Source organism: Myotis davidii, unplaced genomic scaffold, assembly GCF_000327345.1.
Source record: "Myotis davidii unplaced genomic scaffold, ASM32734v1 scaffold951, whole genome shotgun sequence".
Taxonomy (NCBI): Eukaryota; Metazoa; Chordata; class Mammalia; order Chiroptera; family Vespertilionidae; genus Myotis; species Myotis davidii.
This window is the reverse complement of record NW_006282602.1, coordinates 718,559-738,946: the sequence shown is the minus strand read 5'-3', so window position 1 is coordinate 738,946 and position 20,388 is coordinate 718,559. Positions and strand designations below refer to the sequence as shown.

Here is a 20,388-nt window from a genome sequence, read left to right as displayed (position 1 = left end):
GCAGCGCGCAGGACACTGCCGCCGGAATCCCGGGTGTCGCAATGGCGGCCAACAGACTCCGCGTGAGGGAGCCTGTGGGCCGGGCCGCTTCCGGAGGCAACTCGGAGACTTCTTTTACCTTTGGGGACACTCGAAGCAGTCTACCCTCCACTGTTGATTACTGTGTTTTGTGCAGAGCCGAGCGTAAAGATTCTTCTTCCCTAGAGAGCGGGATTCAGGTTGCGAGGAAGTTGGGCCTTTTCACGGCTCCCATGGGCAGCAGTGAGCCATGCCAGGCGCTGTGGGTGTGTCTGCAATGCCAGTGGACCTTAGAGAAGTTGAGGATTTATCCCGTCTCAGGCCAGTCGGCACTGGGCCAAGGCCCTCATAGTGAATCCCCGGAAGGGGCAAGTGGCGGGAGGCTGCCCCAACCCTCAGAGACCCCACCTTGCGTTGAGGTCTGCAAGGAGCCCAGTGCGATCTCCCCAGAGTTAGACCCCGAGTCGCAGCAGCTGCAGGACTACTGGGCAGAAGTGCGCTACTTTGTCCGCGGCATATACCGCCACGCAGGGGTGACCACGCAGGTGCCCAACAGAGAGTGGATGAAGGAGCTCATAGATAGACTCTGTAAGTCAGACCCCTCCCAGCTATACCAGGGGTTGGATCAACAAGCACGAGATTACCTGATGGAGATGAAGATCGGCCTCCTGCGACGGCTGTCAACCTCATCCGGGGTCCCATCCTGCCTGCAGAATCCTGTGCAAGCCTACCATTTCATCGCCCGGCTCCTCAAGGAGTATGGCAACTTCTGCCAGGCGGCACACACCATCAGCACCTTCCTCACCACTCTAGAAAATAAACACTTGACTGTGTTCCAGGTGACATGGGAACTGCATAATAAACACCTGTTTGAAAATCTGGTTTTCTCAGAGCTCATTGTCCAGAGCAACTTGCCAGCACTGGTGTTGCAAATCAGGCAGGGAACTACATCGGAAGACATCTGCAGCAGGGACTTATACAGCGCCTTGCTGCAACAGTACCAGCACTTGGAGGAGGAGATGCAATGTGTTGCCAGGGAGTGGTTCGAGTGCCAGAAGCGGGTCAGTATCTACATCAAGGAGAAGGTGAAAATGAAAACCAAGCTAGCAAAAGAGTTAAAGCAGTTGCAAGAAACGCAAGTCCATGAAGAGCAGTTAACCGTTAGGAGAGTGGGCACTGGTGAGAACTTGACCAGTACCATGAGGCGTGTGCTGTCATCACCTGATCGCCGCTCACACATCGTGGACCCTCCCACTCCCAGCAACACCCATGTCTGCCCGCTGCCACACCAAATGGGTTCTTCTCCTGACCGTCTCTCTGAGAGTCACCTGCCCAGCATGACATTAGCAAGCTTGGGGTCAGGTTCTAGCTCTCCCATTCCAATCCAGCAGCAGTCCAGACTCACCCACACAGACAATGTATCTATACCAACTACTTGCAGTGATGATGATGTGGCTTCATTGTCAGCTAAATTTGCTGAAATGTATCCATCGGATAAAAACAACACTGAGGTAGTGAAGAAGAGGTCTGATGCCCAGGGGGAACCTGCTGGCTTCTTCATCAGCAGTTCGATCCAGGCTGTGCCATCCTGTTACAGCCCCCACTACAGAGGGCAGGGTAGCAAGAGAGGTGGCTATGACCCAAGGCAGAAAGGCAGGGAAAAGAGTGCAGACACACACAGTTCCTCTGAGCAAGGCTCCAACACCAGCACCAGCAGCAGCGTCTGCACCTGCACCTACGCTGGCCAGAAGGAAGGCAAGTTTTGTGACTACTGCTGTGAATTCTTCAGGCGCAACTCGCTTTCAGCTGCACAAAGAGGTAGAAATTATGAAAGCATGAGGGAAAAGCTTCGTTTGCAGCTGGCAAAGAGAAAAGAAGAGCAATTGAAGAAAACAGATCAGCTCTCTGAACAGGAGAGTGCGGTGGATCATCGCACAGTGGAGGACTTGCTGCAGTTCATAGACAGTTCAAATACCAAGCCTGTGAGCAGCACACGGGCAGCCAAGAGGGCAAGACATAAACAAAAGAAGCTGGAGGAGAAAGCTTGCCTTGAAGCAGAGGCCAAGGCCCGGGAACAAGAGCACCTCCAAGAGGAGCAGAGGCAACAGGAGCAGAAACAACAGGAGGAAATGAAGGAGCAGCTTCCAGAGGAGTTTCAGCAGCTTCAGAAACCCCAAGCTGTGAGAAAGAAGGAGAAACTAAGAAAAGACTTTCCCAAGTTGGACAGTGGTTCCCTAGAGCAAACTGAGGAACCAAAAACCTCTTCTCACTCATCTTCCAGACATGCAGCCCACACAGAGTCAGGGGCTCATGGGGATTCCAAGTTTGTCCTGACAAAGGAGGTCAGTGGGAAGCAGCAGGAGCCCTTCTCTTTTCTCCTAGACACAAAGCATCACCACAAGGAGGGGACTGGCAAACAAAAGCCAAAACAGGCATGGAAGGCCAGCAGTGAGCCAAGGAGGGGGCCTTCGGAGTTGTCCGGAGCCTCAGAGGTCCAGCCCAGATCCCAGACCCAGACTGAGCAAAAGGCTAAAGAGCTTGATCTCACTTCAATGTCAGAGCAGCAGAGAAAGGAGAGAAAAATCAACACAAAGAGTAACAAGAAACAGCTGGAACAGGTCAAAGCAGGGAAGGCAAGCTCAGGCCCCCCTGAGCCCACCTGCCGTAGTAAGCAGGTGTGCCACAGCAAGCAGGGCAAGAGCAAGAAAAACAGGAAGAAGAAGGGAGACGGAGAAGGAGATGACACCTCGATCGAAGAAGATGTCTTTATGCCTAAAGACATTGACCTAGAAAATGTGGAGATGGATGAGACAGAGAGGGAAGTGGAGTATTTCAAAAGATTCTGCCTGGATTCCACCAGACAGACCCGACAAAGACTGTCCATAGACTGGTCCGATTTCAGCTTGAAAAAACCACCTTTTCTGCCCCGCAAATGAGGACCACCTGGAGAAGGACATGTGGGACACTGGCCTGGCCCTAGGGTTTCCCAGCTCACCCAGACCATCCCAGGTGAGCCACCAGACTTGGGACATCCATGTTGAGAACTTGTTACCCAACCCATGTTATTAGCATGTAGTCTGTGAGACTTTGATCATAGCTCTATGCCGCTACTTCTTCCAGCACCTCAGCCTTGGAAACCTGGGCCTTGGCCAGAGACTTTTCATCATCTAAATGGTTCTGTCGCCTCTGTATCTTGCCCTGTCATGTCACATGTCCTTGCCTGGCATCTCCATCACTCAGTTCCCAACCCACCCAAGGTGAGCAGGTCGGGGAAGGTGTTCTTTATTATCCACAATATTCAGAGTGTATACATTGCACTATTTGTGTCCGAGCCTCTGACTTGTAGGTAGCCTGTAGAATGAGAAAGTTCAAAAACAAAACCCACACAGTACTCACACCATCAAGTCTGTTAGCAAGTATAGGGCTGTATTAACACAAATGTTACTTGTTAAGTGGTGTATCCAAGGTTTAAAGTTTGGTTCTGAGTCTTGTTAGAAATAGGATAGGACCAGGTTCTGTAGTGATAGTCTGAATAGTGAGTTTACATATAGTTTTATACCAATTATTTAAAACCTAATTGCAAATAGATAGTATACTTTTATAGATTTGAATAATTAATTTAAAATTAGAGTTGGTATTTATTTCATTTTAATCTAAATTTTAGTTTCCTAGAATAATAAAGTTTGATGTTCAGCAAAAAACAAACATAAAACAACACTTTATTTTGAAAAACATGTCTTTATTAATTTTAGAGAGTAAGGAAGAGGCGAGGGATAGAGAGGGAGAAACGTCAAAGAGAAAGAAATACCAATGGCCTGCCTTCTGCAGGCCCCCTACTGGGGATCGAGCCCAAAACCTGGACATGTGCCCTGACAGGGTATTGAATTGGTAAACCTCTTGGTTCATGGTTCCATGCTTAACGACTGAGCATTGATTTTAAGCTATTTTCAAAAGAAACTTGCCTTCTCAATCTCAGTATTCTGGAACATTAAGTGATTATAGGTATTGGATATTGTGTTGTTCTTTATGAAATGATAGATGTAACTGTTGGGGACATCAGTTTGTTTGTTTTTTTAAGGGGGATGCATAATATATAGTTGACTATGTTTATTCATGCTAAGAATTATCTTGTGTTTTGGCTGTTTCCTAAATTATAAAACATATACATGTGCAGAAATATATTAAAATGAAAGGAAGATTGCCTTTATCAAGAGGCTATTAAGACTGAGCAGCAAGTATGGTATTTCATCTGGATATTTTTTGATTGCTGTTGATGACACCTAAAAATACCTATTTGGATTTTGACAAGGTTTTTTTTTTCCTTTTTTGGAATTTTTTTTTTTTTTTTTTTGGTGGTAGTGGTGGTGGAGTTTTTTGTTTGTTTAAACATAGTTTATTAATTTTTTAGAGAGAAAGGACAAGAGAGGGAGACACAGAAAGAAACATATATGTAAGAATGTAACATTGATTGGTTGCCCCCTGCCAGGGATCAAGACCGAAACCCAGGCATGTGCCCTGACTGGGAATCAAACCAGCAACCCTTTGATACACTGGACCACTCCCAACTAACTGAGCCACTGTGGCCAAGGCCTGTTTGTTTGTTTTAACTGGGAGAAGCTCTTCTCTGAGTGGAACAGTTGCTACAGAAAATCTTGTTCTTTTTTTTTCTGTTGCATGACAGACTTAAATATTTTTTAGAGCAGTGAAGGTGCTGTTATAGTCCAGTGTTCTAGAATAGGCAATATCTAATGTTTAATTTTACTTTTCTAACTGTTAGCTATTACCAGAAATGTTAAAAGTTTTTTAAGTAGTCTGATATTTTTATGTAAAGAGCATTCAATTTTGCTATGAATAAATTTTTGTAACCTAACAGAGAATCAATATTCTCTGTCAGTGCCAAGGGCTTCCTGTAGTTCTATTCAATTGTTACAATAAATATTGGTAGATAAGAGTTTTAAAAAAAGTACTGCTAAAACTTCTCACTTAAAAGTCATTTTTGTATTTCAGAATTGTTCTTTTCTCAATAAGCATCCTACAGAGCTTAAACAGTATTAGCTAGGTGACCTTTTTCACAGTCATCTCATGGTATATTTGAGTAATATAAAAGTTTTAGACCAGCTCTGTACTGTTTTTCATGTGTGGGTGGTTCCACATCACTGCTCACAAGAATATCCTTAATAGGACCTATGGATAAAGTTCATTTTTTGGCTTTGTTAAACCAGTCAAATTTTGTTTGTTCTGTGTGAATTATAAAAGAAAAATGCAGAAAAAATTACCTATACTGCTTAAAATAAGTTATATAGCATATAAAATTTGGAGATACTAATTTTAAATTTCAAACACAAAATTATCTGTTAAGGTACTTCATATTATTGTTTGCTTTCTTCAGCAGTAAGGTAACAAAAAAAAGTTTTGTCTAAAGTTCATTTGCAAAAGCAAAAAAGCTTTCCATAAATATGTATTCCTCTAGTATTCTTAATTTGATATTTCTGCTACCAAAAAGAGTGCCACAGCTATCTGTTATAACTATATCTTTTTAGAGATAGTCTACTGTTTAGAAGGACTATTTTATCTGTTTAGTGAAAATTTTATCTTTTTGTTTTTATTTCTAGAAAATAAATTTATATCCAAACAAAATGTATAATTAGGATGATGTAATACAATATATAAGGTATGAGGCAAAATTTGACAAGTGTCTTGTTCATGTTCTGAACATTCAGAAAGAAATAACACTAGGTCTAGTGAAGCTAATAGAAAATGTAAAAGATTAGTTTTAAAACTGGTGAAAATTGTGAATTTTGTACCACTTTGGAATAAATTACCTCATAAGACTTTAAAACACATGTAATACCAATTAAAACTTTTCCTTTAGAATTCTTCTTTAATTATTTAGATGCAAATTTGTACTATTTAAAATTGAGTTTTTGTTTTTTATTAATGTTACAAAGTTCTTAAAAATAAAAAGGATTGACCATTTAAAAAAAAAGGTGCTTATTTTTCTTGAACAGATTATACAGCTTTCAATCATGGTTATGCATTTACTTTACTTAGATTCAGGGTGAGGGGTCAAATTCAGTTGAGCTTAGGTCATATTCTCACAAGTTCACTTTGCTCAATCAGTATTCACTAGGTACTTATTATGTTCAAGGCATGGGACTAAGGCTAGAGGAGCATAAATGTGAACAAATTAAACACTGCTCTGCCACCAAGGAGTTCACAGTCAAGTGCCGATAAGGATTAAATTTTTAGAAACCTATAACATAAGATGGGGAATAAGTGCCAAAAAATTACAGAAAACGTAGAGTTGCAAATAGATATAAACCAAATTGTTTTTTTCCACAACTGGTATGTTCTTTTGCCAAGTGAGGTTCATAGATATCCTCCCCGAACAACCTAACTGCAGGGTGGTATGTTACAAAACAAGCAAAATGTAGTGTGCATTTTACTACATGTACATTTTTTAGCAGTAAATTCTCCAGTCATTCAGCCTATCTGTAAGCTATGCTATTTCTTTGGACACTCCACAAGCATCTTACAGGAGAGGTTCATTCACATCAGATGTTTTAAACCGTATGTGGCAAAATCTAGTGTAGAAGTCAACTATGCTTTTAGTAGTATCAGGCAGTAGAATCCCATGAAAATGGGATGGAGTTCTTAGTGAAGGGAGCCACTGCAAAAAATGTAAACTATTGGTCCTACTTTTTTCTTGTACCCTATTTATGCAAGGCAGCCAGGCCTGTAAAATATTTCTAGGCAATTCATGTAGTTGGAATGTTATTTATTCCCAGTTTTAAACTCATGTCTAAAATTTGTTGTGCTGATTAGTACACCCTCTATTACAGATCTGATATGAAACATGTTGAAGGATTGTAGAGGGGAACTGGAGTGTGAGCTTCTGATCTTAGTGTTTTCAATATAAAAACCCAGCCATAGATTGGTTTAAGGCTTCAATTGTTAACTAATTTAACTAATTAGATTTAAACTAACAAATTAGCTAGTGGAGGAGATACCTAATTGATTAAATAATTATACACACAAGCATATGTCTATATATATATACATATATATATATATCACACTCTTTAAATACTATTCTAAGTATTTAAAATAATTACAAACAATATAATGAATAGTTTCTAAATAAGCAGTCTTATTCAAAAGTATCTTACTAATACTCATGTTTCATGAGCTTTTTAAAGCTGATAACCTTTTAATTTTTTTACTGATTTCAGAGAGGATGGGAGAGGGAGAGAGAGACAGAAATATCAACGATGAGAGAGTCATTGATTAGCTGCCTCCTGCACGACCCACCCTGGGGACTGAGTCCACAACATGGGCATGTGCCCTGACCAGGAATCGAACTGTGACCTACTGGTTCATAGGTCACTGCTCAACCACTGAGCAACACCGGCTGGGCTAAAACTAATTACCTTTGATTCCTTGTAACTATACTAAGGATGGTATTAGCATAAAAACATTCAAACTTGTAAAGAATTTTTGTGAGTTTATTTGAGCCAAACTGTCAACAATTGCTGGGGAGCAGAACTCAATGTATTTGGGATAATGCTCCAGAGAATGGTAGCTTTTCACCTTGTTTTATGCATTACAATCAAAGGAGGAGACATAAGTGGGTTACATAAAAACCATTGGTGATAGGTTAGGGAGGTGGGGGAAACCTCTGGGATTGGATAAAAAGTAAAATGATAGACACACACTTCTTTTACTTAGGTGAGTGCATGATAGTTAACAGTCAATAATTAACTCAATGACAATGAGTGGATTTGTGGTCTCTGCTGAGTGGTGCTTGTGTTTTGAGGGGTCCAGAAAAAAGGGAAATTACTTTGACATTCCAATGATATGTTATTGTAAATTCAAAAAGACCATAGGCTTAGTTAAGGTAAAGATTCACCTTTGTCAGGTAAGATACTGGCCTAGGATATGATTACCCACAATAACTGCTTTTAGTTAGAGTTTTAACTCCAGACTATCCATTGTGGTTACTTTATGTCTTTGCGTTTGCAAAACCTCCATATAGGCCTTCTCTGAGCTAGTCTGGTTAGCATGTGGCCTTTTTTTCATCCACAATGCTGTCTTTTTATTAAATGCACTAGAGGCCTGGTGCACAAAAATGCATACACTTGGGGGGCTCCCTCAACCTGGCCTGTGCCCTCTTGCCATCCAGGAGCCCTCGGGGGTTGTCCGACTGATGGCTTAGGCCTGCTCCCTGCAGTTGGATATCCTTAGCACTGCTGCGGAGGCGGGGAGAGGCTCCCATCGCTGCCGCTGCACTCACCAGCCATCAGCTCAGCTTGTGGCTGAGCGGCACTACCCTTGTGGTAGCACACTGACCCCCAAGGGAGTAGCTCCAGTCCCACCCCCCATTGCCCCACCACTGCTGCTGGTGGCCTTCCTCTATGGGAGGCAACCAGTGGGCCAATCAGGGGATGCTACAGCCGGCGAGCGTTCAGCCCTACCCCCCGATCGCCATCCTCTCCCTCTGCCTGCTGGCATCTGCCTTGGCTGGCCTGGTGCCGCCCACTCGCCAGCCCCGCCCCCCGCTGACCGGTCATTCCACTGTTTGGTCGATTTGCATATTAGGCTTTTATTATATAGGCTTTGGAGTGACATTTCTAGCAGTTTTCAAAGCTAGATTTCAAATGATGAAATTCATCACTGTCTTTATAACAAGTTGACCCTGAAATCATATAGTCACCCCTTTTTTACCATATTTGGCTCAAATACCTATTTTACTTCTAGGAAGCCAAATATATGATTTAAGGATAGAGATTTATCACTAGGAACTTCTGATTCAAGATGGTGGGTTGAGCACATGTTTTTAAATCTATACTACCTTACAGAAGCTATGAAAATTCTACTCAATAAATATTTATAGTTCTTATATGAGCCAGTGATTGATTTAAGAAGTGAACAAAACAAAATTGAACAAACAGGCAAAATTACTTACCATTATAATGTTTCCTTTCTCATGTTTTTTCAAAAAGTAAATACCCAAGCAGTCCTTCTCCCCTGAACTCCTGACTCATACATATCTAAGTGCCTGTTTGATTTCTCCAATTGATTGTATAGGAAAATATAGATTAGCATTTCCAAAGCAAGATCTAATCTTTCCCTCCCCACTCACTCAATGTGTTCCATTTGAAATATCTCCCTATTTCAATAAAAAACAATTCTATGCACTCAGTTGCTCAGGAAAAAAAATCTTTGCATCATCATTGTCATATCTTCGTAAATCCTGCATCCAATCCACCAGCAAACACTACATTCTGTCTTCAAAATATACCTAGAGCCCACCATTTTTCACACCCTCTGGTGCTACCCTGTTGGTATAAAACACCATCATTTCACATTTGAATTATTATATGGTCTCTTGCTTCTTCCTTCTTATCAACTATTTTCAGTACAGAAGCCATAGAGATCCTGGTAGAAGGACAACAAGATGGCAGAATAGGAAGCCCCAGACCCTCTGTGGAGACACTAGTTTAACAACAATGTGCGAACCAATTTCCTTTGTGAGAAATCCAGAAACCATTTAAGTGGTTCTTACACCCAAGGCAAGTGAAAAACCAGCACCATCAAAGCCTGATGGACTGGCTTCTGTCTTGCCTGTTTCAGAGTGCTGATGTGATATGGCATACTCTAGATGCCTGGCGGTCCCTGGGCAGTGTACTACTGCTCCAAAGGACCTATGATATGACTGATAGAGGCTGATATAGCTAGGCAGCCTCTCTTTCAAGGGGAAAGAGAAGAGTATAATTTGCATCCAACATGCCAGCTTTTCTGGGGCTTTTGGTTTCTGACTCACCTGTCTTGAAGTGCTGGTGGGACCTGGCATACTCTAGATGCCCAGGCACCTCTGAGAACAATATAGAGCTGAGTGGTCTGTTGTTCCATGGGACCCGTGGTATAGCAGACAGAAGCCAAGAGATACGTTTAACCAAGTACCTTAGATCCAAAATAATGATCTTTCAAAAATGAAGGGGGAAATAATATTTCCAAATAAATAAAAACTGAGAGAATTTCTTGCTAGCAGATCTCCTTACAAAAAATACAAAAGTTTTTCAGGCTGAAAGCAAGTGACACCAGACAAAAATTTAAATCCACACAAAATATCAAAGAGCACTTGTGAAGGTAATTGTATAATTATAAAAAGCAATATAAATGCATATTTGCTTTCCTTATGTTAAATGATTTTTAAAATTATATAAATAATATATATGGGACTGTATTGTTGGATCTATAACATATATAAAAGTACTATATTTGACAACAGTAGCACAAAGGAGGTAGTAAATGCAAAGTTGTATTTGAGTAAGAAATTGAGACCGGATGAGAACTCAGATCCACAGGAATAAATGAAGAGAACAAGAAGTGGTAAATAAGATTAATATAATGCACTCTATAAATATATTCTTTCTCTTTTCTTCTCTCAGTTTCTTTATGCTACATAAAATTTTATAAAGTAATAATTAAAATAATGCATTCTTAGGATTGTATACATGTAGAGCTATTAATAGCTATCATTAACAGTACAAAAAGGGGAGAAGAGAATAGAGCTATATAATTATATAGAGAATGGAGCTATAGAGTTATAAAATTTTCACTAGAATTAAGTCACCATAAATTTAAGCAGATTCTAAAGTGTTAAAATGTTTACAGTAAGCCCTACTGCTAAGAAAACAGTAAACATATTGTGAAAAAAATCATTTAAGGAATTAAAATATTACACTAGAAAGCATTCACTTAATACAGAAGACCCTTAATATATTCAGAGATAAGAGAAGACATACCCTCCATAAAAAGGGGATATTCAGAGACTAATAAATAGTTTTTAGAAATTTCTGGACTAAATTTAGGAATTTCAGAAAGAAAAAAAAGGAATTTCTAAAGTAAATAAATTCATAGAACTGAAGAGTATGTTTTTCCAGATTGAAAGGGCAGAGCACAATGAATAATGAAAAGAAGCTTATAAGTGAATTATAGATGTCCTTCTTTCCTATAACTGGAGTCAGGACTTGGAAGAAGTGAAGAAAGAATGACATTTCAGCTATCAGTGAGCCACTGGGCCAGGTGTCTTTGTGCATAGCAAAACTCAATGACAATATTTTGGGGGAGGAATAATTTGTATATATAAAATTGCCATTCATGTCAACAATAATACTGATAGCTATAGCTATTTTTATTTAAATATGGAGCTCAGTTACGTTAGAATCTTTTTTAAAATATATTTTATTGATTTTAGAGAGAGGGAGAGGGATATAGAGATAGAAACATTGATTGGCTGCCTCTTGCCTGCAATCCGGGGATGTGCCCTGATGGGAATTGAACCGTGACCTTCCCGTTCATAGGTCCGTGCACAATCACTGAGCCACCTACGTTAGAATCTTATCAAACCTCATAAAGGAACAAAGAACAAAACCTGGTTAGCAGAAGTTTTCCTATGACACTTGTTCATCTATTCTTTCACTACTTCCCTAGTTAGATTTTGGAGTTATTGATATTCCCTTTCTTAAATTCTCCAGTATTTCCAAACTATATTTAAATGGTGTCCAGCCTCTCAATTGAATGAAATTGTATTGGATATAAATCTCTTAACTTGGTATTCTCTCATTTTAACATGGTGTATACCTCTGTGACTTTTTGGCAATGCATCTGATTTTAGCTGGAAAGAAGCATCTGCACATCAGTCAGTGTGGCCACACATGTTTTAGTATTTACATTATGTTCTTGCAATCTTTAATTTTTAAGCCCCTCACAGTTGTTTTCCCTTCAGTTACCCTGTGCAGTCCCAGGGCACATATTTCAATACCATGCCAATAAAAATATAAACTTGAACTAATAATGTAAAAGGAAAAAAAACATACCAGGGGTATAACTCCTCCTAAGAAGTTTTAGGTACTGCCCTGTCTGAGTGGCTCAGTTGGTTGGAGTGTCCTCCCATGCACCAAAGGGTTGCAGGTTTGATTCCTAGTCAGGGCCCATACCTAGGTTGTGGGTTCAGTCCCTGGTCAGGGCATGTATGGAAGGCAACCGATGGATGTTTCCTCTCTCACATCAATGTTTCTCTCTCTCTCCCTCTTCCTCTCTCTCTAAAGTCAATCAAAACAGCCCTGGCCCATTTTGCTGAGTGGTTAGAGTGTTAGCCTGTGCACAGAAGGGTTACAGGTTCTATTCTGGTCAAGGGCATGTGCCTTGGTTGTGGGTTCCCTCCCTGGCCTGGTCGAGGCACGTGCAGGAGGCAACCAATGTGTCTCTCTCTCACCAATCTCTCTCTCTCTCTCTCTCCTTCCTTCCCTCCCTCCCTTCCACTCTCTCTAAAAATCAATGGAAAAAATATCCTCAGGTGAGGATTAACAAAAAATATATAATAAAATAAAATCAACAAAAATATGTCCTTGGGTGAGGATTTTTAAAAATGTTTTAGGTACATCAGGGTATTTGTAGACTAGATATTTTTTCACAAATTCTTTTTCTAAGATTAAAGAGTGAGTTCCTTTGGCTAAAAGCCTGGCTCCCTGGAGAATATAAAATGGCACTCTTGAAGTTCGCAATTTCTTTAGCCTGCATATGAAGGATGATTGTAATGTTAGTGTTTTACATAGTAAGCCTGAAATAATGTCCTATTTTTATTTGATTCATATTTTAAATGTAGCCATAATTTGACCACTTATCATAACCTTACTGCTACTACCCTACCATCCTGATCTGAGTCACTATCACTTCTCACCTGGATAACCTCTACAGCCACCCTGTTCCCATCCTTGTTCGTCTGTTTGTTCGGAGAAGAACAGTCACATTAATCCTAAAAACCATATTTTTCTGTGCTCAGAAAGCTTTGATGGATTCTCATCTCATTCTGAGTAAAAGTCAACATTTATTTGGGAGCTTATCTGCTCCCAAGAAATGTCCTCCACTCTTTGACATCTCTGGTCTCATCCCCTACTGCTTTTCATCTACCTTACTCCAGTCATTCTGGCTCCTTTGAATACCCCATGCATGGAAATATGGGAATAGAATACATTCGAATACCATTTTACACTTCACAAACCACATAGAAACTACATATTATCACTGAGGAATCAGCTAGTACAACTTCCTCATTTGAAAGTAGATGAACTTGAGACCCAGAGATAGGGAAGTGTTTGGCCCAAAGTCTAGATCTTTCACATAGATTATCTCATTTGATGATCTAAATAACCTTATTAGGCATGCTGAACTGGTATCTTTATCCTTAATTTACAAACAAGGATTTTGAGGCTCAAAGAAAGAACATGATTTGTAGAAAGGTCATCAGTTTAAGGAATGAACCCTTTTTAGCACATCCTCTCCCTTTAAATGTTTCTTCATAACCTTGGCCAGGTCTCTTCCCCATTTTTGGTTTCAATTTTATCATTTGTAAACTAGAGAAGTAAAAATGAATGGTGTTCTAATCTTCTTATGCTATAATTTTACAACTTTGTCACTGTAGTGCAATCAGATCTTGATTCCAATTCTGTCTGGCCTCAAACCCACCACAGTTCATGCTACCCTTCTGCCTCTCTGTGCCTGGAGCAGATGGATCCTTATTTTACTGGGGAAATAGATGTAGGTGAGGCACTGCTGATACTTGTACCTGAAGGCTCCTGAGTTAAGCTCGATTCCAGAATTGGGATCCAACAAACCCTTTTTTGTTTTTAATGAAACCAAACAATCATCTTCAAACATACTGCCCTTGACCCGGGTGTGATGAGTAGCTGATACAAATCCCTCTTTGCAATGGAGTAGATAAGCTTCTGCAAAAAGAATATTTTCACTTTCTAAGGAAGAGAGAGGCCATTATTTCAGCTCCTTATCTGAAGAGACTTGCCCTGACTTCAGTTTGTCTACATAAGAAATGTCTCAAACCTGTATAGAATGTTTATGAGTTTATTTGGGCCAAACTGACAACATATGCAGGACAGAAAGATCTCAACTGCTCCTGAGAATAACAGTTTAGCGACTGCTTTTATGCATTTGAAATAAGGAGGGGAAGGAAGATTATATGAAGGTGGGGAAAAGCAAAGCAGGGATTGGTTGACAGGATAGTAAAGGAGCTTATGAGTTCTCTTGAGGGTGGTCACCTGTTAGAAGGAGAGATCTGAAAAGAGGCATTTCAAAGAGGTATTAACCTAGATACACAGAAACAATGGACAGGGCTTGCTTAAGGCAAAGAGATAAGTAAACATAAAAGTTATATGTCTGGGGTATGACTACTCACCATGATAATGCCCAGGTAGGAATTTATGATCAACTCACCATGTGAGGTTAATTTCCACAGAAGCCCCTTTTTGCCCACAATTTGCAACTAAAAAATTAGGGTCACAGAGGAGGATGGGGGCTAATGGGGGGGGATAAGGACACATTTGTAATACCTTAACTAATAAAGAATTAAAAAAATAAAAATAAAAACTTAGGGTCAAAAATAGAATGTTTGGACATAAGGAACCAAATTGTGCTTCTGACAGGATATAGTTGTATCCAGTTAGTTCTTTGGGCATTTCAACCCTGAGAAATGTACACTTTGTCCAATAAATCTCTAGTCTAGAAGAAACTTTTATTTGTCCCTAGTGCTCCATCCTCATCTCATTCTGCTGATATGTACAAGGTAAGCGGTCTGCCTAGATACCATCCAATCTGGTTAGCCCTCAATTATTCTGCAGTGTTTTTTGTTTGTTTGTTTTAAGCTCTTGGTGAGGAATATGTAATATGGTTGGCTTTTATTTGCAACATATGCCTTTCTCTCTCCCAAACTAGATTGTCACTCCTCAGAGGTACCCTCTTAATTCTCTCCATGGTATCTAGTCCTCACACATGCATTCATTTATTCATACACTTAGCATTTACTAAGCATTCACTGTAAACTAAGGCATTAAGCTAAAGGCTTATTTATCTTATTTAATCCATATAAAAACCATTTAAGTAGTCAGTATCATATCCCCATTATATATTTGAAAAACTGAGACTGTGTATGGCAGGAAATATAATTTTACCTCTACCGTTCTAGGTTCTTGACTGAGACCCCTTATAATAAAAGACAGATAAATAGGTTAAAAACACACAGATGTTTAATAACATGGATATCTCCTGTAAACATAGGGGAGACCCAGGAAAACTGAGTAACTCCCTCCCATATAGCCCAACTCCCACCTTAAATACCATCACAAAATAAAGACATTGAGCAGGGGAGAACCAGGTTTTTTGGCAAAGTACAGCAAAGGAGGCAAGTTTGTTATGCAGTTTTAAGTACATGCCTAGAGGAAGACACCCTTACAAATGAGATTTCCCCCATAAATGCAAATGTCTCTGAAAAAAGGATAACTAACTTTACTTGGTTGTTTTCAGAGCTTCTCTCGTGTCTGCTTTAAAATAATAATAATAATAATAATAATAATAATAATAATAAATCAGCCTAAAGAATAATCCTTATTCTAAAGAGGCATATTTTGAATAGAACAGATTCTGTTCTCTTTCACTTATTTAATGCCCTTACATCTTCTTTTCCCCACATGCCCTTCACTTTTTTAGCTTCGGGTAATTCTTATCAGTGTTTTATATCAATTAGCATTTGATTCAGCTGCCTGACACACACAAAAATCCAAACTACTACTGACTTAAGCAAGAGAGAAGTTTATTTTTTCTCTCAACTAAAATAATTTCAAGACTAGGCCCACTTTTCTTTTCCACCAAAGATTGTGTTTCCCTGGCTCAGTGATGGCGAACCTATGACACGCGTGTCAGAGGTGACATGCGAACTCATTTTTTTGGTTGATTTTTCTTTGTTAAATGGCATTTAAATAAAAAATATCAGTATTTGTTTTATTGTGGTTGCAAATATCAAAAAATTTCTATATGTGACACGGCACCAGAGTTAAGTTAGGGTTTTTCAAAATGCTGACACACCGAGCTCAAAAGGTTCGCCGTCACTGCCCTGACTGGAGCTGAAACACTGAAGATGTCTCACCGAAGCAGAGCAGAGCAGACCAGTGTGGGCCAGAGCAGACTGACACAGAATGGAGCAGACCAGTGCAGGACAAAGCAGACCTGTGAGAAGCAGAACAGTGTTGTCTAGCCGGAGAGGGCCCTTGCTGTCTGGCTCTGTGGCCCCCTCAGCCCAGGAACACCTCAGAGTCTTGCTGTTTTCACAGTTCTGCTCTATCACAGTTAAGTTATTTTGCACTGAATATAGTTTCGTTCTTCACTGCACCACCCACTGGGGATTCCTATTCTCAATGAACTGGCACCAGCAACCATTGGATGACAAAGCTTATGCTTTAAGCAAAAGAGAATCCAGTAAGTGTCCAAGCAGATTTTCACTTTTAGTGCATAAGATTAAGAAATAATAATAATTCCAGGGCCAGACATCTGGGGCTGGAACTACAATTCTAAAGGTACCAGGAATCTTTTCCTTTTTCTGTGTTATTCTCCTAAAGTGGTCTAAGGTAGCTGCTGAAGTTCCAGCCCTTTCATCTGTGTTTCACTCATTAAAAGTAAGAAGGGAGCTTAGTCAATGAAGTCAGTTATCTTTAAGGAGTCTTCCTGAATGTCCCACACAACACTTTCTCTTACATTTCATTGGCCAAAACTTAGTCCTCTCACTTGTTCTCACTGCAAGGGAGGTTCAAAAATGCAGTCATTTAGTGAAGCACTTTGACACACCCAACAAGTTTAGGGTTCTGTTACTAAGGAAGAAAAATAATGGATATTGAGTTAGCAACTAGCCATTTTTACTACATTATTACTGAAGTAACTTGAGAAAGGTGAGAGGAGAATTAAAGGAAAAAATGTCCAAAGGAGAGCTAGGGTCAATGCTATGGCCTTGCCTTTCTCCAAAGTCCTTTTCCTAAATCAGGCTCATCACGGACCACCGGGTTTGTACACCTACCTCTGAAAGTTTTTTTAAAAATCTCATTTTGTTAGCAAATATAATGATTTCCACATTCGTGAGCATTTGACACTTGTGGTAATAACCTGACATTTATCTGCCCTTGAATTAACTGATGACCTTAATGCATTTAAACATGAGTGAAAAAGAAATAGAGGGTAGCTGAGTCTGTAGTTTGTGAGTTCCTTTGTTGAGTCATGGCTTTATAATCCAATCTGTTCCGTTTTTGCCACTGCTCATTCTTATGATGTATAAATGAAAGGTGACTACTTACAAATGAAGGAAACAATGGTTCAAGCATAGCTTATTCCAGAACATTTGAGCACTGCTTTGCAGTGTTCCTTTTTTCTTGGAAAGGGGTTATTTTACTTTATTATTTATAACTAAGTCAGTGTGCCATTTTTTTGTTGGAGATTTTAATCATATGCTGATGCATAGATAGTTACCAAACTGCTAAGATATTAATGGAGAATCCATGTTGGAGTCTCAGAAAACTTGAAATTGTATGATACAGAAGGGAAGCTAGTTTCAAAGCCTACTCATATGTAGCCATATTATTTTTTGTTACTCAAAAAAGGATGCCTAAACCATTTTAGCATCATGTCCCTAAAAGAAAGAGAGTAGCCATATTATTTTTTGTTACTCAAGAAAGGATGCCTAAACCATTCTAGCATCATACCCCTAAAAGAAACAGAGTAGCTACTGAGCTCTACATAAATGAGATTGACATTTGCTTTCAGATTTTGTATTTGAAATTGTCCTCCTATTTAGTTTGTTCTTTTTGTATTAGTAAGTATTGTAAGGACAGGAAAAAGGCCTTTCTTTTACTCTGCTGTGGCCTTCCACAAATTATGAGAAGCACCTGGTAATTAAATCCCAAGATTGTTAGCACCTCTGTTCAAACAGCCCCTCTGTTCAAACTGCAAGACAGAATAAGCTAGTTACAAGGCTACATTCTTGCATTCCCCCTCCTCCCTGCTGTTTTCAGAACTCACACAAAGGAATCTCTAGTTAGTAGAAACTTCTCTTCCCTCTTCCCCTTCAAACAAGTGTCTCTTGAACTCTTCATAACCTTTGCTCTAAGCACGCTTTATAGGCTTTGGGAAAATACTGATAAGACACCTCTCTAGGACATCTGCTGGACTGTTTTCTAGAAAGCAAACAAAAACTGTAACTTTTCAAGACAAACCCCCTGGTATCTGCTCAACTTCAGGCCCAAATCCTCCTCCATTTCTTGTCACCTACCAACAACAGCCATCACTCTTTAAACATGGAAGCCATTTTTTGTTTCCTGCCCTGTATTAACTAGCAGTACTTGGCCCTTTCTCTTTGTGGAGAGTAAAGTAAGCTTCCTCTCTGCATCTCTTCCTTTAGTTGTAAATTCTTTCACAGCCCATGTCACCAGCCAAACACAACTGGTATGTTAAAATCATTGTTCTTTCCAAGAGTGGGGATGATCATAGTTTTTCTTGATGCTCTTCTTTAACTTAACACATTTTAAATTCCAAAGAGTTCTTGAATTCTTATACCCACATCCTATTTTATATTTTAAAACTAAATACAGTTTGTTATTTGTTTTCAGAAATAGTCTAAAGTTGTATGGTGATTATGGCAATTCAAAGACATTTCCTAAAATGCTTCTCCATTAAGGAAAATAACTATTATATGGATTCATTAAAAGTAAAGCCTAAGCGTAACGGCAAAACTAAGCAAACTAGAGTAGATACCCCTCAGTAGCATAATTTTAAAAGAACTGAGTTGAAACTTTTGCATCCTATGAGCTCCTTATTTATGGGGAGATATTCCAAAGGCCAAACTAGCCCTCTTCCTTTTAAGGAAGCAGAATTTTCACAGCTTGCCTTACCCAGCTGTGAATTCCTGCTTCACAGGAATCCTTGTTAATCCTTTCCAGAGGATATTTTGTCCACTGATTTTCAGAGAGAGTGGAAGGGGTGAGGGAAAAGAGAGAGAGAGAGAGAGACATCGATGTGAGAGAGACACATCAATTGGTTGCCTCCTGCATGTGCCCCAACCAGGGCCTGGGGATCAAACCTGCAATCCAGGCCATGCCCTTGACCAGGAATCAAACTTGCAAGCCTTCATTGTGTGGACCAATGCTCTAGCCACTGAACCATGCCAGCCAAAATAATGTTTATGATGCAATTGTTCCCTTACATAAACCATTTACTTGCTTTTTCCAGGCTTTAACTTGGTGGCATACCACCGATTCTCAGATCTAGGATATTTATTGTGCAGAAGCTGGACAGGGGATGGATACTAAACTTCTAGTGTTTAGTCATTCACTGAGCTAGTCATATATATGATTCTCCATCTAGTATTCTCTGTTCATTGTTGTAGGTATTGGATCCTGGGATCTAACTAGTGCAATGATTTCGTCTGTAAGAGGTGTTAATCCCATGCATTGTATCTGGCAAAAGTAGAAGTCCACAGTAGTATCTAAATTAAAAAAAAAATTCTATTTCCTATTTAGATACAGCTGGAGGTCAAGATTTAATTGTATGAGGGCAGGTAAAATCATAATTCCTCATTACTTACTTTGCTCCATGGTCTGTCTTTTAAATCCAAACCACTAATGCTACTTCTAGTTCTCAGGCTGGTATTCAGTCTTTAGTGAGTGGTATCAAGACTGAGGAAATCAAAGTGATTTTCTCATTTGTTGTTCACTGAGAAATCCTCAGAGCTTCCATTCACACCATTACTGACACCTCCAAAACACAGAGCATGTTGACAGATAATATCCGCAGATAACATGGTATTTCTGAGTAGGTAAAATAATTTGAGATTGAACTTTCCAAAAAGACTTACTGGAATAGGAATGTTTCCTCCAATTGCTTGTTGCCCATTTATTCATTCACTTATTTGTTCAACAACATTTATTGAATGTCTATTACATACCAGGGACTGTTCTAGGTGCTAGGGACACAGCAGCGAGCAAGACAGCAAGGGCCTGGCATTTATAGAACTCATGCTTCTGTGCAGGAGACACAATAAGCAAGGGATTTTCAGACGGTAATAAGTGCTATAAAGACAATAAAACAGATAACAAATACATAAATGAAAAAAAGAGTGACTTCTGACTCTGGTTAAATGTATTCATCTGGGCCTTTTAGCACATCAAAGAAGTGTTCTGGAGTTTCTTGTGTACGTTTCTAAATTTCACTTGAAAAATGAGAAAGTACATAGAGTCAATCACCTTTCCAGTCTTAATGTATGCCGACCATCCCAATTGAAAAACAGAAGCCATCAGTTCAAAAATGGGATGGAAAGTAGTAGTGTCAGAGCAGACACAATCTATTAACTTGCTATTTGGTGTAGACACAGTGAAACAAAGATGCCTTTACCAAACAAGTGAGTCTGATCCTATGTTCTTGACCTAGAAAGCTGTTGTCAGTGACTACCACAATTTGTTTCTTGTAAAAAATGGGGTTGCT

At 39.6% G+C, this 20,388-nt stretch overlaps 1 pseudogene; it reads left to right on the top strand.

Moving 5' to 3' along the window:
- The first annotated feature begins 566 nt into the window (after window positions 1-566).
- On the top strand, window positions 567-2,954 carry LOC102759511 (annotated as a pseudogene).
- Window positions 2,955-20,388: the final 17,434 nt, after the last annotated feature.